The sequence below is a fragment of the Salvelinus alpinus genome, chromosome 29, assembly GCF_045679555.1.
Source record: "Salvelinus alpinus chromosome 29, SLU_Salpinus.1, whole genome shotgun sequence".
In the NCBI taxonomy this organism is placed as follows: Eukaryota; Metazoa; Chordata; class Actinopteri; order Salmoniformes; family Salmonidae; genus Salvelinus; species Salvelinus alpinus.
The window spans coordinates 47,861,003-47,885,572 of NC_092114.1; positions in this window are offsets into that span (position 1 = coordinate 47,861,003).

Here is a 24,570-nt window from a genome sequence, read left to right on the forward strand (position 1 = left end):
GAGCACTAGTTTAAGATCAGTAAGCAATTTATGAATTGAGTCAAAACCATGTTGAAGGTCGTGAATGGCCTGCTGTACTGAGGGAGGCACAGAAGTAAATAATGTATCATCCGCGTAGAGATGAATGTTACAGGTTTTGACAGAGACCAATATTATTTATGACTGGAACGAATTGCAAAAATCGCTGAAGCTGGAGACTTATATTTCCCTCATTAACTTTAAACATCAGCACTCTGAGCAGCTAACCGATCGCTGCAGCTGTAGATAGCCCATCTGTAAATAGCCCACCCAATCTACCTACCTCATCCCCATATTGTTATTATTTACTTTTCTGCTCTTTTGCACACTAGTATTTCTACTTGCACATCACCATCTGCTCATCTATCACCCCAGTGTTAATCTGTTAAATTGTAATTACTTCGCTACTATGGCCTATTTTATGCCTTACCTCCTCACACCATTTGCACACACTGTATATAGACTTTATATATTTTTTCTATTGTGTTATTGACTGTACGCTTGTTTATTCCATGTGTAACTCTGTGTTGTTGTTTGTGTTGCACTGCTTTGCTTTATCTTGCCCAGGTCGCAGTTGTAAATGAGAACTTGTTCTCAACTAGCTTACATGGTGAAATAAAAAAATATAAAAAATGAAATGTATATAAACAGAGAAAGAGAACAGCGCGCCAAATCGACACCTGCGGCATACCTTTCATATTATTGAGAAACATACATTTGATACCATCAGTAAGCACACATTGTGTTCTGTCCATTAAATAGTTTTTGAACCAATTGCAAGATGCCTGATCTAGTCCTATCTCAGACTTTTGAACAAGTAAGAAATGGCCAACTGTATCAAGCGCCTTCGACAGGTCAATAAATAAGGAAACACAATAATTGTTATGTTCTAAACAAGATAGCACATCATCTAAGACAGGTGTAGCAGTTGAAACAGTGCTATGTCCAGGTATAAAACCAGATTGGTTCTCATTAAGAATAGAATGAGAAGTTAAACAACTACTAAGGTGAGAGTTGGCCAGGGTCTCAAACTTTGGCAACAAAATAGCTTGGAAATTGGACAATAGTTATCCATGTCAGAAGGATCTCCGCCTTTGTGTAGGGGAGGACTTGTGCCATTTTCCAGATCTTAGGGATAACCCAATAAACAAGTGTTGAGTGAAAAATATTGGTTTATGATTCTGCAATGAGTGGGGCAGAAAGCAAAAAGGGATCAAGTGAGGCCGCCCCAGTGGATTTTTTACATCAATATTCAATAAGGTACTGATTACTGATTACTGGGATCAGTGTTTTCAGAAGCTATTTTATTAAACATGTTTTAGACCTTGTTTATGGAAAACTGTTTATAACTGTATTTCATGGTTGCAACTTGCTGAAAATTGTCCACAGTTTTCCTATCATCTTTACTACCCAGAACTGCACACATTTTTACTTACAAAGTGCATTAAACATGTTATTGACCTTGTTTATGGAAAACTGTTTATAACTTTATTTCATGGATCCAACTTGCTGAAAATTGTCCACAGTGGTCCTATTATCTCGACTACCCAGTACTACACACATTTTTACTTACAGAGTGCAACAAACACGTTTTAGACTTTGTTTATAGAAAAATATTTATAACCGTATTTCATGGTTGCAACTTGCTGAAAATTTTCCACAGTGTTCCTATCATCTTGACAACCCAGAACTGCACACATTTTTACTTACAAAGTGCACTAAACATGTTTTTGACCTTGTTTATGGAAAACTGTTTATAACTGTATTTCATGGTTGCAACTTGCTGAAAATTGTCCACAGTGTTCCTATCATCTCGACTACCCAGTACTGCACACATTTTTATTTAGAAAGTGCATTAAACATTTTAAAGACCTTGTTTGTTGAAAACTGTTTATAACTGTATTTCATGGTTGCAACTTGCTGAAAGTTGTCCACAGCGTTCCTATTATCTCGACTACCCAGTACTATACACATTTTTACTTACAAAGTTCATCAAACATGATTTAGACCTTGTTTATAGAAAACTGTTTATAACTGTATTTCATGGTTGCAACTTGCTGAAAATTGTCCACAGTGTTCCTATCATCTCGACTAACCAGTACTGCACACATGTTTACTTACAAAGTTCATCAAACATGATTTAGACCTTGTTTTTTAAGAACTGTTTATAACTGTATTTCATGGTTGCAACTTGCTGAAAATTGTCCACAGTGTTCCTATCACCTCGACTACCCAGTACTGCACACATTTTTATTTAGAAAGTGCATTAAACATTTTAAAGACCTTGTTTGTTTAAAACTGTTTATAACTGTATTTCATGGTTGCAACTTGCTGAAAGTTGTCCACAGCGTTCCTATTATCTCGACTACCCAGTACTATACACATTTTTACTTACAAAGTTCATCAAACATGATTTAGACCTTGTTTATAGAAAACTGTTTATACCTGTATTTCATGGTTGCAACTTGCTGAAAATTGTCCACAGTGTTCCTATCATCTCGACTAACCAGTACTGCACACATGTTCACTTACAAAGTGCATCAAACATGTTTTAGACCTTGTTTTAAAAAAAACTTTAATAACTGTATATCACGGTTGCAACTTGCAGAAAATTGTCGACAGTTTTCCTATCATCTCGACTACCCAGTATTACACACATTTTTACTTACAAAGTGCATCAAACATGATTTAGGCCATGTTTATAGAAAACTGTTTGTAACTGTATTTCATGGTGGCAACTTGCTGAAAGTTGTCCACAGCGTTCCTATTATCTCGACTACCCAGTACTACACACATTTTTACTTTCAAACATGATTTAGGCCTTGTTTATGCAAAACTGTTTATAACTGTATTTCATGGTTGCAACTTGCTGAAAATTGTCCACAGTGTTCCTATCATCTCGACTAACCAGTACTGCACACATTTGTACTTACAAAGTGCATCGAACATGTTTTAGACCTTGTTTATAGAAAACTGTTTCTAACTGTATTTCATGGTTGCAACTTGCTGACAATTGTCCACAGCGTTCCTATCATCTCGACTATCCAGTACTGCACACATTTTTATTTAGAAAGTGCATTAAACATTTTAAAGACCTTGTTTGTTGAAAACTGTTTATAACTGTATTTCATGGTTGCAACTTGCTGAAAGTTGTCCACAGCGTTCCTATTATCTCGACTACCCACTACTATACACATTTTTACTTACAAAGTTCATCAAACATGATTTAGACCTTGTTTATAGAAAACTGTTTATACCTGTATTTCATGGTTGCAACTTGCTGAAAATTGTCCACAGTGTTCCTATCATCTCGACTAACCAGTACTACACACACTTTTACTTTCAAACATGATTTAGGCCTTGTTTTTTAAAAACTGTTTATAACTGTATTTCATGGATACAACTTGCTGAAAATTGTCCACAATGTTGCTATCATCTCGACTACCCAGTACTTCACACATTTTTAATTACAGAGTGCAGCAAACATGTTTTAGACCTTGTTTATGGAAACATGTTTATAACTGTATTTCATGTTCGCAACTTGCTGAAAATTGTCCACGGTGTTTCTATCACCTCGACTACCCAGTACTGCACACATTTTTACTTACAGAGTGCATCAAACATGTTTTAGACCTTGTTTTCGGAAAAATGTTTATAACTTTATTTCATGGTTGCAACTTGCTGAAAATTGTCCACAGTGTTCCTATTATCTCGATTACCCAGTACTGCACACATTTTTACTTACAAAGTGCATCAAACACGTTTTAGACCTTGTTAATAGAAAACTGTTTATAACTGTATTTCATGGTTGCAACTTGCTGAAAATTGTCGACAGTTTTCCTATCATCTCGACTACCCAGTACTGCAGACATTTTTACTTACAGAGTGTATCAAACATGTTTTAGACCTTTTTTATGGAAACATGTTTATAACAGTATTTCTTGTTTGCAACTTGCTGAAAATTGTCCACAGTGTTGCTATCACCTCGACTACCCAGTACTGCACACATGTTTACTTACAGAGTGCATCAAACATGTTTTAGACTTTGTTTATGGAAAAAAAATTATAACTGTATTTCTTTGTTGAAACTTGCTGAAAATTGTCAACAGTGTTGCTATCATCTCGACTACCCAGTACTACACACATTTTTACTTTCAAACATGATTTAGACGTTATTTATTGAAAACTGTTTATCACTGTATTTCATGGTTGCAACTTGCTGAAATGGTCCACAGTGTTCCTCTTATCTCGACTACCCAGTACTGCACACATTTTTACTTACAAAGTGCATCAAACACGTTTTAGACCTTGTTTATAGAAAACTGTTTAGAACTGTATTTCATGGTTGCAACTTGCTGAAAATTGTCCACAGTGTTCCTCTTATCTCAACTACCCAGTACTGCACACATTTTTACTTACAAAGTGCATCAAACATGTTTTAGAACTTGTTTTTTTTTAAACTGTTTATAACTGTATTTCATGGATGCAACTTGCTGAAAATTGTCCACAGTGTTCCTATCATCTCGACTACCCAGTACTGCACACATTTTTACTTACAAAGTGCATCAAACACGTTTTAGACCTTGTTAATAGAAAACTGTTTATAACTGTATTTCATGGTTGCAACTTGCTGAAAATTGTCCACAGTGTTCCTATCATCTCGACTAACCAGTACTGCACACATGTTCACTTACAAAGTTCATCAAACATGTTTTAGACCTTGTTTTAAAAAAAACGTCAATAACTGTATATCACGGTTGCAACTTGCTGAAAATTGTCGACAGTATTCCTATCATCTCGACTACACAGTACTGCACACATTTTTACTTTCAAACATGATTTAGACCTTGTTTATTGAAAACTGTTTATCACTGTATTTCATGGTTGCAACTTGCTGAAATGGTCCACAGCGTTCCTCTTATCTCGACTACCCAGTACTGCACACATTTTTACTTACAAAGTGCATCAAACACGTTTTAAACCTTGTTTATAGAAAACTGTTTAGAACTGTATTTCATGGTTGCAACTTGCTGAAAATTGTCGACAGTTTTCCTATCATCTCGAGTACCCAGTACTACACACATTTTTACTTACAAAGTGCATCAAACATGATTTAGACCTTGTTTATAGAAAACTGTTTGTAACTGTATTTCATGGTTGCAACTTGCTGAAAATTGTCCACAGTGTTCCTATCATCTCGACTAACCAGTACTGCACACATTTGTACTTACAAAGTGCATCGAACACGTTTTAGACCTTGTTTATAGAAAACTGTTTCTAACTGTATTTCATGGTTGCAACTTGCTGACAATTGTCCACAGCGTTCCTATCATCTCGACTACACAGTACTGCACACATTTTTATTTAGACAGTGCATTAAACATTTTAAAGACCTTGTTTGTTGAAAACTGTTTATAACTGTATTTCATGGTTGCAACTTGCTGAAAGTTGTCCACAGCGTTCCTATTATCTCGACTACCCACTACTATACACATTTTTACTTACAAAGTTCATCAAACATGATTTAGACCTTGTTTATAGAAAACTGTTTATACCTGTATTTCATGTTTGCAACTTGCTAAAAATTGTCCACAGTGTTCCTATTATCTCGACTACCCAGTACTACACACATTTTTACTTTCAAACATGATTTAGGCCTTGTTTGTGGAAAACTGTTTATAACTGTATTTCATGGTTGCAACTTGCTGAAAATTGTCCACAGTGTTCCTATAGTCTCGCCTTCCCAGAACTGCAAGCATTTTTAATTACAAAGTGCATCAAACATGTTTTAAATCTTGTTTATGGAAACCCGTTAATAACTGTATTTCATGTTTGCAACTTGCTGAAAATTGTCCACAGTGTTCTTTTCATCTCGACTACACAGTACTGCACACATTTTTACTTACAGAGTGCATCAAACATGTGTTAGACCTTGTTGAAAATTGCTGAAAATTGTCCAGTGTTCCTATCATCTCGAATACACGGTACTTCACACATTTTTACTTTCAAACATGTGTTCCTATTGTCTCGAATACACGGTACAGACCTTGTTTGTAGAAAACTATTTATAACTGAATTTCATAGTTGCAACTTGCTGAAAATTGTTCACAGTGTTCCTATCATCTCAACTACCCTATACTACACACATTTTTACTTACAAATTGCATCAAACATGTTTTAGACCTTGTTTATGGAAAACTGTTTATAACTGTATTTCATGGTTGCAACTTGCTGAATTTTTTTTTCTGTAAAATGTTGGGAAAGGGGTCAAAACGGCAGTTGTTTGTGAAAGTTGTTTTGAATTTAATGAATCCGCTAACTTCTGACATTTTTTACCGAAGCCAGAAAAACAGGCGAAGGGTTACAAAAATAGCTCTAGTTACAGATTGGTAGACCCGATTTGAAATCCGACTTGTTGCTTGAAAAGCAGAAGAGTAGGGGTAGATTTTATATAGAAAACATTGTTTTCTGTAAAATGTTGGGAAAGGGGTCAAAACGGCCGTTGTTTGTGAAAGTTGTTTTGAATTTAACCTCTTGAGCCTATGGGGGCGCCATTTCGACTTTGTAAAAATGAGTTCCCAAATTAAACTGCCTCGTACTCAATTCTTGCTCGTACAATATGCATATTATTATTACTATTGAATAGAAAACACTCTCTAGTTTCTAAAACCGTTTGAATTATTTCTCTGAGTGAAACAGAACTCATTCTGCAGCACATTTCCTGTCAGGGAGTGAGATTTCAGAAATCGAGGTCCCTGTTCTGAGGTCAGTTTATAAGTCCCCATGTAAGCCATCGGGCTACATGCACTGCATACGCCTTCCTCTAGATGTCAGTAAGCGGTGAGAATTTGAATGGAGTCGATTGCGCAATCTGGGGCCCTATATAAGACTGTGGAACGGAAGTACCGTTCTTTTCAACGGTGCGCCTGGCGCATCAGGGACACCACTATGGCCTCCTGCAAAGCTTTCGTTTTAGCAGTTCTGTATCTCCGGTCATGTTTTTATTCGTTATAGTTGTTACAGACATCATAAGGTAGTTAATTTAAAACGATTTATAGCAGTTTATATCAGTTTATTGCGATTTTCCTGGATTTCTTTGTCATACGCTTTCACGAGTTGGACACTTCTCCAGTGGGTGGCTAACGTTAGCGGCTATTTCGACAGGACAAGAGGACATCTTTCAACCAAAAGACGATTGTTCTGGAGAAAGGACACCTTGCCCAAGATTCTGATGGAAGCTCAGCAAATAGTAAGCAGTCTTTATGCTGTTAATTCGTATTTATGTTGACAAATGTCAAATAATACTTCCGCCATGAATTTCGGTGCGGTCTCGCTTTAGCGCACGCTGTATTGCGCAGTAACGTTAATTTTAAAAATCTAACACAGCGGTTGCATTAAGAACTAATGCATCTTTCATTTGCTGTCCAACCTGTATTTTTTTAGTCAAGTTTATGATGACTTATTGATTAGAATAGGTGCCTCTCCAAGATGGCGCCGGACAGATTGCTTGACGTTTTGGCCACTAATCACATTGTATAACCACGATTTGTGCCGCTAAATATGCACATTTTCAAACAAACCCTATATGCATTGTGTAATATGATGTTACAGGACTGTCATCTGATGAAGAATATCAAGGTTAGTCAAAAATTAATATATTTTGGTGGTTTATACGTTATCGCTATGTTTGGCTTGAATCAATGCTGTTGTGATGTTTGCTATTGTTGTAAGCTAATATAACGCTATATTGTGTTTTCGCTGTAAAACACTTAAAAGATCTGAAATATTGTCTGGATTCACAAGATCTGTGTCTTTCATTTGCTGTACGCTGTGTATTTTTAAGAAATGTTTTATGATGAGTAATTAGGTAATACACGTTGCTCTCTGTAGTTATTCTAGTCGCTATGGTGAGAGTTGTGATGGTGGCTGCAATGGTAAACTATGATTTATACCTGAAATATGCAAATTTTTCTAACAAAACATATGCTATACAATAAATATGTTATCAGACTGTCATCTGATGAAGTTGTTTCTTGGTTAGTGGATATTTATATCTTTATTTGGTCGAATTTGTGATAGCTACTGATGGAGTAAAAAAATGGTGGAGTAAGAAAGTGGTGTCTTTTGCTAACGTGGTTAGCTAATAGATTTACATATTGTGTCTTCCCTGTAAAACATTTAAAAAATCAGAAATGATGGCTGGATTCACAAGATGTGTATCTTTCATCTGGTGTCTTGGACTTGTGATTTAATGATATTTAGATGCTAGTATTTACTTGTGACGCTATGCTAGGCTATGCTAGTCAGCTTTTTTACTGATGGGGGTGCTCCCGGATCCGGGTTTGGGAGGAACTAGAAGTTAATGAATCTGCTAACTTCTGACATTTTTTACCGAAGCCAGAAAAACAGGCGAAGGGTTACAAAAATAGCTCTAGTTACAGATTGGTAGACCCGATTTGAAATCCGACTTGTTGCTTGAAAAGCAGAAGAGTAGGGGTAGATTTTATATAGAAAACAGGCGAAGGGTTACAAAAATAGCTCTAGTTACAGATTGGTAGACCCGATTTGAAATCCGACTTGTTGCTTGAAAAGCAGAAGAGTAGGGGTAGATTTTATATAGAAAACATTGTTTTCTATAAATGTTGGGAAAGGGGTCAAAACGGCAGTTGTTTGTGAAAGTTTAAAAAACACATGGTAGTGCATTTAGTAAAACTGCTGTAACGTAAGTTCCATACTGAATAAACCTTCTCCGCATTTGACAAGCAGAGAAGTAGAGGGAAGTTTTAATCCAATATATTTTTGTCAAACTCTTTGGTTTAGTGGTCAAAATGATAGTTGTTTTGAATTTAATGAATCTGCTAACTTCTGACATTTTTTACCGAAGCCAGAAAAACAGGCGAAGGGTTACAAAAATAGCTCTAGTTACAGATTGGTAGACCCGATTTGAAATCCGACTTGTTGCTTGAAAAGCAGAAGAGTAGGGGTAGATTTTATATAGAAAACATTGTTTTCTGTAAAATTTTGGGAAAGGGGTCAAAACGGCAGTTGTTTGTGAAAGTTTAAAAAACACATGGTAGTGCATTTAGTAAAACTGCTGTAACGTAAGTTCCATACTGAATAAACCTTCTCCGCATTTGACAAGCAGAGAAGTAGAGGGAAGTTTTAATCCAATATATTTTTGTCAAACTCTTTGGTTTAGTGGTCAAAATGATAGTTGTTTTGAATTTAATGAATCTGCTAACTTCTGACATTTTTTACCGAAGCCAGAAAAACAGGCGAAGGGTTACAAAAATAGCTCTAGTTACAGATTGGTAGACCCGATTTGAAATCCGACTTGTTGCTTGAAAAGCAGAAGAGTAGGGGTAGATTTTATATAGAAAACATTGTTTTCTATAAAATGTTGGGAAAGGGGTCAAAACGGCAGTTGTTTGTGAAAGTTTAAAAACACATGGTAGTGCATTTAGTAAAACTGCTGTAACGTAAGTTCCATACTGAATAAACCTTCTCCGCATTTGACAAGCAGAGAAGTAGAGGGAAGTTTTAATCCAATATATTTTTGTCAAACTCTTTGGTTTAGTGGTCAAAATGATAGTTGTTTTGAATTTAATGAATCTGCTAACTTCTGACATTTTTTACCGAAGCCAGAAAAACAGGCGAAGGGTTACAAAAATAGCTCTAGTTACAGATTGGTAGACCCGATTTGAAATCCGACTTGTTGCTTGAAAAGCAGAAGAGTAGGGGTAGATTTTATATAGAAAACATTGTTTTCTGTAAAATTTTGGGAAAGGGGTCAAAACGGCAGTTGTTTGTGAAAGTTTAAAAAACACATGGTAGTGCATTTAGTAAAACTGCTGTAACGTAAGTTCCATACTGAATAAACCTTCTCCGCATTTGACAAGCAGAGAAGTAGAGGGAAGTTTTAATCCAATATATTTTTGTCAAACTCTTTGGTTTAGTGGTCAAAATGATAGTTGTTTTGAATTTAATGAATCTGCTAACTTCTGACATTTTTTACCGAAGCCAGAAAAACAGGCGAAGGGTTACAAAAATAGCTCTAGTTACAGATTGGTAGACCCGATTTGAAATCCGACTTGTTGCTTGAAAAGCAGAAGAGTAGGGGTAGATTTTATATAGAAAACATTGTTTTCTGTAAAATGTTGGGAAAGGGGTCAAAACGGCAGTTGTTTGTGAAAGTTTAAAAAACACATGGTAGTGCATTTAGTAAAACTGCTGTAACGTAAGTTCCATACTGAATAAACCTTCTCCGCATTTGACAAGCAGAGAAGTAGAGGGAAGTTTTAATCCAATATATTTTTGTCAAACTCTTTGGTTTAGTGGTCAAAATGATAGTTGTTTTGAATTTAATGAATCTGCTAACTTCTGACATTTTTTACCGAAGCCAGAAAAACAGGCGAAGGGTTACAAAAATAGCTCTAGTTACAGATTGGTAGACCCGATTTGAAATCCGACTTGTTGCTTGAAAAGCAGAAGAGTAGGGGTAGATTTTATATAGAAAACATTGTTTTCTGTAAAATGTTGGGAAAGGGGTCAAAACGGCAGTTGTTTGTGAAAGTTTAAAAAACACATGGTAGTGCATTTAGTAAAACTGCTGTAACGTAAGTTCCATACTGAATAAACCTTCTCCGCATTTGACAAGCAGAGAAGTAGAGGGAAGTTTTAATCCAATATATTTTTGTCAAACTCTTTGGTTTAGTGGTCAAAATGATAGTTGTTTTGAATTTAATGAATCTGCTAACTTCTGACATTTTTTACCGAAGCCAGAAAAACAGGCGAAGGGTTACAAAAATAGCTCTAGTTACAGATTGGTAGACCCGATTTGAAATCCGACTTGTTGCTTGAAAAGCAGAAGAGTAGGGGTAGATTTTATATAGAAAACATTGTTTTCTGTAAAATGTTGGGAAAGGGGTCAAAACGGCAGTTGTTTGTGAAAGTTTAAAAAACACATGGTAGTGCATTTAGTAAAACTGCTGTAACGTAAGTTCCATACTGAATAAACCTTCTCCGCATTTGACAAGCAGAGAAGTAGAGGGAAGTTTTAATCCAATATATTTTTGTCAAACTCTTTGGTTTAGTGGTCAAAATGATAGTTGTTTTGAATTTAATGAATCTGCTAACTTCTGACATTTTTTACCGAAGCCAGAAAAACAGGCGAAGGGTTACAAAAATAGCTCTAGTTACAGATTGGTAGACCCGATTTGAAATCCGACTTGTTGCTTGAAAAGCAGAAGGGTAGGGGTAGATTTTATATAGAAAACATTGTTTTCTGTAAAATGTTGGGAAAGGGGTCAAAACGGCAGTTGTTTGTGAAAGTTTAAAAACACATGGTAGTGCATTTAGTAAAACTGCTGTAACGTAAGTTCCATACTGAATAAACCTTCTCCGCATTTGACAAGCAGAGAAGTAGAGGGAAGTTTTAATCCAATATATTTTTGTCAAACTCTTTGGTTTAGTGGTCAAAATGATAGTTGTTTTGAATTTAATGAATCTGCTAACTTCTGACATTTTTTACCGAAGCCAGAAAAACAGGCGAAGGGTTACAAAAATAGCTCTAGTTACAGATTGGTAGACCCGATTTGAAATCCGACTTGTTGCTTGAAAAGCAGAAGAGTAGGGGTAGATTTGATATAGAAAACATTGTTTTCTGTAAAATGTTGGGAAAGGGGTCAAAACGGCAGTTGTTTGTGAAAGTTTAAAAAACACATGGTAGTGCATTTAGTAAAACTGCTGTAACGTAAGTTCCATACTGAATAAACCTTCTCCGCATTTGACAAGCAGAGAAGTAGAGGGAAGTTTTAATCCAATATATTTTTGTCAAACTCTTTGGTTTAGTGGTCAAAATGATAGTTGTTTTGAATTTAATGAATCTGCTAACTTCTGACATTTTTTACCGAAGCCAGAAAAACAGGCGAAGGGTTACAAAAATAGCTCTAGTTACAGATTGGTAGACCCGATTTGAAATCCGACTTGTTGCTTGAAAAGCAGAAGAGTAGGGGTAGATTTTATATAGAAAACATTGTTTTCTGTAAAATGTTGGGAAAGGGGTCAAAACGGCAGTTGTTTGTGAAAGTTTAAAAAACACATGGTAGTGCATTTAGTAAAACTGCTGTAACGTAAGTTCCATACTGAATAAACCTTCTCCGCATTTGACAAGCAGAGAAGTAGAGGGAAGTTTTAATCCAATATATTTTTGTCAAACTCTTTGGTTTAGTGGTCAAAATGATAGTTGTTTTGAATTTAATGAATCTGCTAACTTCTGACATTTTTTACCGAAGCCAGAAAAACAGGCGAAGGGTTACAAAAATAGCTCTAGTTACAGATTGGTAGACCCGATTTGAAATCCGACTTGTTGCTTGAAAAGCAGAAGAGTAGGGGTAGATTTTATATAGAAAACATTGTTTTCTGTAAAATGTTGGGAAAGGGGTCAAAACGGCAGTTGTTTGTGAAAGTTTAAAAACACATGGTAGTGCATTTAGTAAAACTGCTGTAACGTAAGTTCCATACTGAATAAACCTTCTCCGCATTTGACAAGCAGAGAAGTAGAGGGAAGTTTTAATCCAATATATTTTTGTCAAACTCTTTGGTTTAGTGGTCAAAATGATAGTTGTTTTGAATTTAATGAATCTGCTAACTTCTGACATTTTTTACCGAAGCCAGAAAAACAGGCGAAGGGTTACAAAAATAGCTCTAGTTACAGATTGGTAGACCCGATTTGAAATCCGACTTGTTGCTTGAAAAGCAGAAGAGTAGGGGTAGATTTGATATAGAAAACATTGTTTTCTGTAAAATTTTGGGAAAGGGGTCAAAACGGCAGTTGTTTGTGAAAGTTTAAAAAACACATGGTAGTGCATTTAGTAAAACTGCTGTAACGTAAGTTCCATACTGAATAAACCTTCTCCGCATTTGACAAGCAGAGAAGTAGAGGGAAGTTTTAATCCAATATATTTTTGTCAAACTCTTTGGTTTAGTGGTCAAAATGATAGTTGTTTTGAATTTAATGAATCTGCTAACTTCTGACATTTTTTACCGAAGCCAGAAAAACAGGCGAAGGGTTACAAAAATAGCTCTAGTTACAGATTGGTAGACCCGATTTGAAATCCGACTTGTTGCTTGAAAAGCAGAAGAGTAGGGGTAGATTTTATATAGAAAACATTGTTTTCTGTAAAATGTTGGGAAAGGGGTCAAAACGGCAGTTGTTTGTGAAAGTTTAAAAACACATGGTAGTGCATTTAGTAAAACTGCTGTAACGTAAGTTCCATACTGAATAAACCTTCTCCGCATTTGACAAGCAGAGAAGTAGAGGGAAGTTTTAATCCAATATATTTTTGTCAAACTCTTTGGTTTAGTGGTCAAAATGATAGTTGTTTTGAATTTAATGAATCTGCTAACTTCTGACATTTTTTACCGAAGCCAGAAAAACAGGCGAAGGGTTACAAAAATAGCTCTAGTTACAGATTGGTAGACCCGATTTGAAATCCGACTTGTTGCTTGAAAAGCAGAAGAGTAGGGGTAGATTTGATATAGAAAACATTGTTTTCTGTAAAATGTTGGGAAAGGGGTCAAAACGGCAGTTGTTTGTGAAAGTTTAAAAAACACATGGTAGTGCATTTAGTAAAACTGCTGTAACGTAAGTTCCATACTGAATAAACCTTCTCCGCATTTGACAAGCAGAGAAGTAGAGGGAAGTTTTAATCCAATATATTTTTGTCAAACTCTTTGGTTTAGTGGTCAAAATGATAGTTGTTTTGAATTTAATGAATCTGCTAACTTCTGACATTTTTTACCGAAGCCAGAAAAACAGGCGAAGGGTTACAAAAATAGCTCTAGTTACAGATTGGTAGACCCGATTTGAAATCCGACTTGTTGCTTGAAAAGCAGAAGAGTAGGGGTAGATTTTATATAGAAAACATTGTTTTCTGTAAAATGTTGGGAAAGGGGTCAAAACGGCAGTTGTTTGTGAAAGTTTAAAAAACACATGGTAGTGCATTTAGTAAAACTGCTGTAACGTAAGTTCCATACTGAATAAACCTTCTCCGCATTTGACAAGCAGAGAAGTAGAGGGAAGTTTTAATCCAATATATTTTTGTCAAACTCTTTGGTTTAGTGGTCAAAATGATAGTTGTTTTGAATTTAATGAATCTGCTAACTTCTGACATTTTTTACCGAAGCCAGAAAAACAGGCGAAGGGTTACAAAAATAGCTCTAGTTACAGATTGGTAGACCCGATTTGAAATCCGACTTGTTGCTTGAAAAGCAGAAGGGTAGGGGTAGATTTTATATAGAAAACATTGTTTTCTGTAAAATGTTGGGAAAGGGGTCAAAACGGCAGTTGTTTGTGAAAGTTTAAAAACACATGGTAGTGCATTTAGTAAAACTGCTGTAACGTAAGTTCCATACTGAATAAACCTTCTCCGCATTTGACAAGCAGAGAAGTAGAGGGAAGTTTTAATCCAATATATTTTTGTCAAACTCTTTGGTTTAGTGGTCAAAATGATAGTTGTTTTGAATTTAATGAATCTGCTAACTTCTGACATTTTTTACCGAAGCCAGAAAAACAGGCGAAGGGTTACAAAAATAGCTCTAGTTACAGATTGGTAGACCCGATTTGAAATCCGACTTGTTGCTTGAAAAGCAGAAGAGTAGGGGTAGATTTGATATAGAAAACATTGTTTTCTGTAAAATGTTGGGAAAGGGGTCAAAACGGCAGTTGTTTGTGAAAGTTTAAAAAACACATGGTAGTGCATTTAGTAAAACTGCTGTAACGTAAGTTCCATACTGAATAAACCTTCTCCGCATTTGACAAGCAGAGAAGTAGAGGGAAGTTTTAATCCAATATATTTTTGTCAAACTCTTTGGTTTAGTGGTCAAAATGATAGTTGTTTTGAATTTAATGAATCTGCTAACTTCTGACATTTTTTACCGAAGCCAGAAAAACAGGCGAAGGGTTACAAAAATAGCTCTAGTTACAGATTGGTAGACCCGATTTGAAATCCGACTTGTTGCTTGAAAAGCAGAAGAGTAGGGGTAGATTTTATATAGAAAACATTGTTTTCTGTAAAATGTTGGGAAAGGGGTCAAAACGGCAGTTGTTTGTGAAAGTTTAAAAAACACATGGTAGTGCATTTAGTAAAACTGCTGTAACGTAAGTTCCATACTGAATAAACCTTCTCCGCATTTGACAAGCAGAGAAGTAGAGGGAAGTTTTAATCCAATATATTTTTGTCAAACTCTTTGGTTTAGTGGTCAAAATGATAGTTGTTTTGAATTTAATGAATCTGCTAACTTCTGACATTTTTTACCGAAGCCAGAAAAACAGGCGAAGGGTTACAAAAATAGCTCTAGTTACAGATTGGTAGACCCGATTTGAAATCCGACTTGTTGCTTGAAAAGCAGAAGAGTAGGGGTAGATTTTATATAGAAAACATTGTTTTCTGTAAAATGTTGGGAAAGGGGTCAAAACGGCAGTTGTTTGTGAAAGTTTAAAAAACACATGGTAGTGCATTTAGTAAAACTGCTGTAACGTAAGTTCCATACTGAATAAACCTTCTCCGCATTTGACAAGCAGAGAAGTAGAGGGAAGTTTTAATCCAATATATTTTTGTCAAACTCTTTGGTTTAGTGGTCAAAATGATAGTTGTTTTGAATTTAATGAATCTGCTAACTTCTGACATTTTTTACCGAAGCCAGAAAAACAGGCGAAGGGTTACAAAAATAGCTCTAGTTACAGATTGGTAGACCCGATTTGAAATCCGACTTGTTGCTTGAAAAGCAGAAGAGTAGGGGTAGATTTGATATAGAAAACATTGTTTTCTGTAAAATGTTGGGAAAGGGGTCAAAACGGCAGTTGTTTGTGAAAGTTTAAAAAACACATGGTAGTGCATTTAGTAAAACTGCTGTAACGTAAGTTCCATACTGAATAAACCTTCTCCGCATTTGACAAGCAGAGAAGTAGAGGGAAGTTTTAATCCAATATATTTTTGTCAAACTCTTTGGTTTAGTGGTCAAAATGATAGTTGTTTTGAATTTAATGAATCTGCTAACTTCTGACATTTTTTACCGAAGCCAGAAAAACAGGCGAAGGGTTACAAAAATAGCTCTAGTTACAGATTGGTAGACCCGATTTGAAATCCGACTTGTTGCTTGAAAAGCAGAAGAGTAGGGGTAGATTTGATATAGAAAACATTGTTTTCTGTAAAATTTTGGGAAAGGGGTCAAAACGGCAGTTGTTTGTGAAAGTTTAAAAAACACATGGTAGTGCATTTAGTAAAACTGCTGTAACGTAAGTTCCATACTGAATAAACCTTCTCCGCATTTGACAAGCAGAGAAGTAGAGGGAAGTTTTAATCCAATATATTTTTGTCAAACTCTTTGGTTTAGTGGTCAAAATGATAGTTGTTTTGAATTTAATGAATCTGCTAACTTCTGACATTTTTTACCGAAGCCAGAAAAACAGGCGAAGGGTTACAAAAATAGCTCTAGTTACAGATTGGTAGACCCGATTTGAAATCCGACTTGTTGCTTGAAAAGCAGAAGGGTAGGGGTAGATTTTATATAGAAAACATTGTTTTCTGTAAAATGTTGGGAAAGGGGTCAAAACGGCAGTTGTTTGTGAAAGTTTAAAAACACATGGTAGTGCATTTAGTAAAACTGCTGTAACGTAAGTTCCATACTGAATAAACCTTCTCCGCATTTGACAAGCAGAGAAGTAGAGGGAAGTTTTAATCCAATATATTTTTGTCAAACTCTTTGGTTTAGTGGTCAAAATGATAGTTGTTTTGAATTGAATGAATCTGCTAACTTCTGACATTTTTTACCGAAGCCAGAAAAACAGGCGAAGGGTTACAAAAATAGCTCTAGTTACAGATTGGTAGACCCGATTTGAAATCCGACTTGTTGCTTGAAAAGCAGAAGGGTAGGGGTAGATTTTATATAGAAAACATTGTTTTCTGTAAAATGTTGGGAAAGGGGTCAAAACGGCAGTTGTTTGTGAAAGTTTAAAAAACACATGGTAGTGCATTTAGTAAAACTGCTGTAACGTAAGTTCCATACTGAATAAACCTTCTCCGCATTTGACAAGCAGAGAAGTAGAGGGAAGTTTTAATCCAATATATTTTTGTCAAACTCTTTGGTTTAGTGGTCAAAATGATAGTTGTTTTGAATTTAATGAATCTGCTAACTTCTGACATTTTTTACCGAAGCCAGAAAAACAGGCGAAGGGTTACAAAAATAGCTCTAGTTACAGATTGGTAGACCCGATTTGAAATCCGACTTGTTGCTTGAAAAGCAGAAGGGTAGGGGTAGATTTTATATAGAAAACATTGTTTTCTGTAAAATGTTGGGAAAGGGGTCAAAACGGCAGTTGTTTGTGAAAGTTTAAAAAACACATGGTAGTGCATTTAGTAAAACTGCTGTAACGTAAGTTCCATACTGAATAAACCTTCTCCGCATTTGACAAGCAGAGAAGTAGAGGGAAGTTTTAATCCAATATATTTTTGTCAAACTCTTTGGTTTAGTGGTCAAAATGATAGTTGTTTTGAATTTAATGAATCTGCTAACTTCTGACATTTTTTACCGAAGCCAGAAAAACAGGCGAAGGGTTACAAAAATAGCTCTAGTTACAGATTGGTAGACCCGATTTGAAATCCGACTTGTTGCTTGAAAAGCAGAAGGGTAGGGGTAGATTTTATATAGAAAACATTGTTTTCTGTAAAATGTTGGGAAAGGGGTCAAAACGGCAGTTGTTTGTGAAAGTTTAAAAACACATGGTAGTGCATTTAGTAAAACTGCTGTAACGTAAGTTCCATACTGAATAAACCTTCTCCGCATTTGACAAGCAGAGAAGTAGAGGGAAGTTTTAATCCAATATATTTTTGTCAAACTCTTTGGTTTAGTGGTCAAAATGATAGTTGTTTTGAATTTAATGAATCTGCTAACTTCTGACATTTTTTACCGAAGCCAGAAAAACAGGTGAAGGGTTACAAAAATAGCTCTAGTTACAGATTGGTAGACCCGATTTGAAATCCGACTTGTTGCTTGAAAAGCAGAAGAGTAGGGGTAGATTTGATATAGAAAACATTGTTTTCTGTAAAATGTTGGGAAAGGGGTCAAAACGGCAGTTGTTTGTGAAAGTTTAAAAAACACATGGTAGTGCATTTAGTAAAACTGCTGTAACGTAAGTTCCATACTGAATAAACCTTCTCCGCATTTGACAAGCATAGAAGTAGAGGGAAGTTTTAATCCAATATATTTTTGTCAAACTCTTTGGTTTAGTGGTCAAAATGATAGTTGTTTTGAATTTAATGAATCTGCTAACTTCTGACATTTTTTACCGAAGCCAGAAAAACAGGCGAAGGGTTACAAAAATAGCTCTAGTTACAGATTGGTAGACCCGATTTGAAATCCGACTTGTTGCTTGAAAAGCAGAAGAGTAGGGGTAGATTTGATATAGAAAACATTGTTTTCTGTAAAATTTTGGGAAAGGGGTCAAAACGGCAGTTGTTTGTGAAAGTTTAAAAAACACATGGTAGTGCATTTAGTAAAACTGCTGTAACGTAAGTTCCATACTGAATAAACCTTCTCCGCATTTGACAAGCAGAGAAGTAGAGGGAAGTTTTAATCCAATATATTTTTGTCAAACTCTTTGGTTTAGTGGTCAAAATGATAGTTGTTTTGAATTTAATGAATCTGCTAACTTCTGACATTTTTTACCGAAGCCAGAAAAACAGGCGAAGGGTTACAAAAATAGCTCTAGTTACAGATTGGTAGACCCGATTTGAAATCCGACTTGTTGCTTGAAAAGCAGAAGGGTAGGGGTAGATTTTATATAGAAAACATTGTTTTCTGTAAAATGTTGGGAAAGGGGTCAAAACGGCAGTTGTTTGTGAAAGTTTAAAAAACACATGGTAGTGCATTTAGTAAAACTGCTGTAACGTAAGTTCCATACTGAATAAACCTTCTCCGCATTTGACAAGCAGAGAAGTAGAGGGAAGTTTTAATCCAATATATTTTTGTCAAACTCTTTGGTTTAGTGGTCAAAATGATAGTTGTTTTGAATTTAATGAATCTGCTAACTTCTGACATTTTTTACCGAAGCCAGAAAAACAGGCGAAGGGTTACAAAAATAGCTCTAGTTACAGATTGGTAGACCCGATTTGAAATCCGACTTGTTGCTTGAAAAGCAGAAGGGTAGGGGTAGATTTTATATAGAAAACATTGTTTTCTGTAAAATGTTGGGAAAGGGGTCAAAACGGCAGTTGTTTGTGAAAGTTTAAAAAACACATGGTAGTGCATTTAGTAAAACTGCTGTAACGTAAGTTCCATACTGAATAAACCTTCTCCGCATTTGACAAGCAGAGAAGTAGAGGGAAGTTTTAATCCAATATATTTTTGTCAAACTCTTTGGTTTAGTGGTCAAAATGATAGTTGTTTTGAATTTAATGAATCTGCTAACTTCTGACATTTTTTACCGAAGCCAGAAAAACAGGCGAAGGGTTACAAAAATAGCTCTAGTTACAGATTGGTAGACCCGATTTGAAATCCGACTTGTTGCTTGAAAAGCAGAAGGGTAGGGGTAGATTTTATATAGAAAACATTGTTTTCTGTAAAATGTTGGGAAAGGGGTCAAAACGGCAGTTGTTTGTGAAAGTTTAAAAAACACATGGTAGTGCATTTAGTAAAACTGCTGTAACGTAAGTTCCATACTGAATAAACCTTCTCCGCATTTGACAAGCAGAGAAGTAGAGGGAAGTTTTAATCCAATATATTTTTGTCAAACTCTTTGGTTTAGTGGTCAAAATGATAGTTGTTTTGAATTTAATGAATCTGCTAACTTCTGACATTTTTTACCGAAGCCAGAAAAACAGGCGAAGGGTTACAAAAATAGCTCTAGTTACAGATTGGTAGACCCGATTTGAAATCCGACTTGTTGCTTGAAAAGCAGAAGGGTAGGGGTAGATTTTATATAGAAAACATTGTTTTCTGTAAAATGTTGGGAAAGGGGTCAAAACGGCAGTTGTTTGTGAAAGTTTAAAAACACATGGTAGTGCATTTAGTAAAACTGCTGTAACGTAAGTTCCATACTGAATAAACCTTCTCCGCATTTGACAAGCAGAGAAGTAGAGGGAAGTTTTAATCCAATATATTTTTGTCAAACTCTTTGGTTTAGTGGTCAAAATGATAGTTGTTTTGAATTTAATGAATCTGCTAACTTCTGACATTTTTTACCGAAGCCAGAAAAACAGGTGAAGGGTTACAAAAATAGCTCTAGTTACAGATTGGTAGACCCGATTTGAAATCCGACTTGTTGCTTGAAAAGCAGAAGAGTAGGGGTAGATTTGATATAGAAAACATTGTTTTCTGTAAAATGTTGGGAAAGGGGTCAAAACGGCAGTTGTTTGTGAAAGTTTAAAAAACACATGGTAGTGCATTTAGTAAAACTGCTGTAACGTAAGTTCCATACTGAATAAACCTTCTCCGCATTTGACAAGCATAGAAGTAGAGGGAAGTTTTAATCCAATATATTTTTGTCAAACTCTTTGGTTTAGTGGTCAAAATGATAGTTGTTTTGAATTTAATGAATCTGCTAACTTCTGACATTTTTTACCGAAGCCAGAAAAACAGGCGAAGGGTTACAAAAATAGCTCTAGTTACAGATTGGTAGACCCGATTTGAAATCCGACTTGTTGCTTGAAAAGCAGAAGAGTAGGGGTAGATTTGATATAGAAAACATTGTTTTCTGTAAAATTTTGGGAAAGGGGTCAAAACGGCAGTTGTTTGTGAAAGTTTAAAAAACACATGGTAGTGCATTTAGTAAAACTGCTGTAACGTAAGTTCCATACTGAATAAACCTTCTCCGCATTTGACAAGCAGAGAAGTAGAGGGAAGTTTTAATCCAATATATTTTTGTCAAACTCTTTGGTTTAGTGGTCAAAATGATAGTTGTTTTGAATTTAATGAATCTGCTAACTTCTGACATTTTTTACCGAAGCCAGAAAAACAGGCGAAGGGTTACAAAAATAGCTCTAGTTACAGATTGGTAGACCCGATTTGAAATCCGACTTGTTGCTTGAAAAGCAGAAGGGTAGGGGTAGATTTTATATAGAAAACATTGTTTTCTGTAAAATGTTGGGAAAGGGGTCAAAACGGCAGTTGTTTGTGAAAGTTTAAAAACACATGGTAGTGCATTTAGTAAAACTGCTGTAACGTAAGTTCCATACTGAATAAACCTTCTCCGCATTTGACAAGCAGAGAAGTAGAGGGAAGTTTTAATCCAATATATTTTTGTCAAACTCTTTGGTTTAGTGGTCAAAATGATAGTTGTTTTGAATTTAATGAATCTGCTAACTTCTGACATTTTTTACCGAAGCCAGAAAAACAGGCGAAGGGTTACAAAAATAGCTCTAGTTACAGATTGGTAGACCCGATTTGAAATCCGACTTGTTGCTTGAAAAGCAGAAGAGTAGGGGTAGATTTGATATAGAAAACATTGTTTTCTGTAAAATGTTGGGAAAGGGGTCAAAACGGCAGTTGTTTGTGAAAGTTTAAAAAACACATGGTAGTGCATTTAGTAAAACTGCTGTAACGTAAGTTCCATACTGAATAAACCTTCTCCGCATTTGACAAGCAGAGAAGTAGAGGGAAGTTTTAATCCAATATATTTTTGTCAAACTCTTTGGTTTAGTGGTCAAAATGATAGTTGTTTTGAATTTAATGAATCTGCTAACTTCTGACATTTTTTACCGAAGCCAGAAAAACAGGCGAAGGGTTACAAAAATAGCTCTAGTTACAGATTGGTAGACCCGATTTGAAATCCGACTTGTTGCTTGAAAAGCAGAAGAGTAGGGGTAGATTTGATATAGAAAACATTGTTTTCTGTAAAATGTTGGGAAAGGGGTCAAAACGGCAGTTGTTTGTGAAAGTTTAAAAAACACATGGTAGTGCATTTAGTAAAACTGCTGTAACGTAAGTTCCATACTGAATAAACCTTCTCCGCATTTGACAAGCAGAGAAGTAGAGGGAAGTTTTAATCCAATATATTTTTGTCAAACTCTTTGGTTTAGTGGTCAAAATGATAGTTGTTTTGAATTTAATGAATCTGCTAACTTCTGACATTTTTTACCGAAGCCAGAAAAACAGGCGAAGGGTTACAAAAATAGCTCTAGTTACAGATTGGTAGACCCGATTTGAAATCCGACTTGTTGCTTGAAAAGCAGAAGAGTAGGGGTAGATTTTATATAGAAAACATTGTTTTCTGTAAAATGTTGGGAAAGGGGTCAAAACGGCAGTTGTTTGTGAAAGTTTAAAAAACACATGGTAGTGCATTTAGTAAAACTGCTGTAACGTAAGTTCCATACTGAATAAACCTTCTCCGCATTTGACAAGCAGAGAAGTAGAGGGAAGTTTTAATCCAATATATTTTTGTCAAACTCTTTGGTTTAGTGGTCAAAATGATAGTTGTTTTGAATTTAATGAATCTGCTAACTTCTGACATTTTTTACCGAAGCCAGAAAAACAGGCGAAGGGTTACAAAAATAGCTCTAGTTACAGATTGGTAGACCCGATTTGAAATCCGACTTGTTGCTTGAAAAGCAGAAGAGTAGGGGTAGATTTTATATAGAAAACATTGTTTTCTGTAAAATGTTGGGAAAGGGGTCAAAACGGCAGTTGTTTGTGAAAGTTTAAAAAACACATGGTAGTGCATTTAGTAAAACTGCTGTAACGTAAGTTCCATACTGAATAAACCTTCTCCGCATTTGACAAGCAGAGAAGTAGAGGGAAGTTTTAATCCAATATATTTTTGTCAAACTCTTTGGTTTAGTGGTCAAAATGATAGTTGTTTTGAATTTAATGAATCTGCTAACTTCTGACATTTTTTACCGAAGCCAGAAAAACAGGCGAAGGGTTACAAAAATAGCTCTAGTTACAGATTGGTAGACCCGATTTGAAATCCGACTTGTTGCTTGAAAAGCAGAAGGGTAGGGGTAGATTTTATATAGAAAACATTGTTTTCTGTAAAATGTTGGGAAAGGGGTCAAAACGGCAGTTGTTTGTGAAAGTTTAAAAACACATGGTAGTGCATTTAGTAAAACTGCTGTAACGTAAGTTCCATACTGAATAAACCTTCTCCGCATTTGACAAGCAGAGAAGTAGAGGGAAGTTTTAATCCAATATATTTTTGTCAAACTCTTTGGTTTAGTGGTCAAAATGATAGTTGTTTTGAATTTAATGAATCTGCTAACTTCTGACATTTTTTACCGAAGCCAGAAAAACAGGCGAAGGGTTACAAAAATAGCTCTAGTTACAGATTGGTAGACCCGATTTGAAATCCGACTTGTTGCTTGAAAAGCAGAAGAGTAGGGGTAGATTTCATATAGAAAACATTGTTTTCTGTAAAATGTTGGGAAAGGGGTCAAAACGGCAGTTGTTTGTGAAAGTTTAAAAAACACATGGTAGTGCATTTAGTAAAACTGCTGTAACGTAAGTTCCATACTGAATAAACCTTCTCCGCATTTGACAAGCATAGAAGTAGAGGGAAGTTTTAATCCAATATATTTTTGTCAAACTCTTTGGTTTAGTGGTCAAAATGATAGTTGTTTTGAATTTAATGAATCTGCTAACTTCTGACATTTTTTACCGAAGCCAGAAAAACAGGCGAAGGGTTACAAAAATAGCTCTAGTTACAGATTGGTAGACCCGATTTGAAATCCGACTTGTTGCTTGAAAAGCAGAAGAGTAGGGGTAGATTTGATATAGAAAACATTGTTTTCTGTAAAATTTTGGGAAAGGGGTCAAAACGGCAGTTGTTTGTGAAAGTTTAAAAAACACATGGTAGTGCATTTAGTAAAACTGCTGTAACGTAAGTTCCATACTGAATAAACCTTCTCCGCATTTGACAAGCAGAGAAGTAGAGGGAAGTTTTAATCCAATATATTTTTGTCAAACTCTTTGGTTTAGTGGTCAAAATGATAGTTGTTTTGAATTTAATGAATCTGCTAACTTCTGACATTTTTTACCGAAGCCAGAAAAACAGGCGAAGGGTTACAAAAATAGCTCTAGTTACAGATTGGTAGACCCGATTTGAAATCCGACTTGTTGTTTGAAAACCAGAAGAGTAGGGGTAGATTTTATATAGAAAACATTGTTTTCTGTAAAATGTTGGGAAAGGGGTCAAAACGGCAGTTGTTTGTGAAAGTTGTTTTGAATTGAATGAATCTGCTAACTTCTGACATTTTTTACCGAAGCCAGAAAAACAGGCGAAGGGTTACAAAAATAGCTCTAGTTACAGATTGGTAGACCCGATTTGAAATCCGACTTGTTGCTTGAAAAGCAGAAGAGTAGGGGTAGATTTGATATAGAAAACATTGTTTTCTGTAAAATTTTGGGAAAGGGGTCAAAACGGCAGTTGTTTGTGAAAGTTTAAAAAACACATGGTAGTGCATTTAGTAAAACTGCTGTAACGTAAGTTCCATACTGAATAAACCTTCTCCGCATTTGACAAGCAGAGAAGTAGAGGGAAGTTTTAATCCAATATATTTT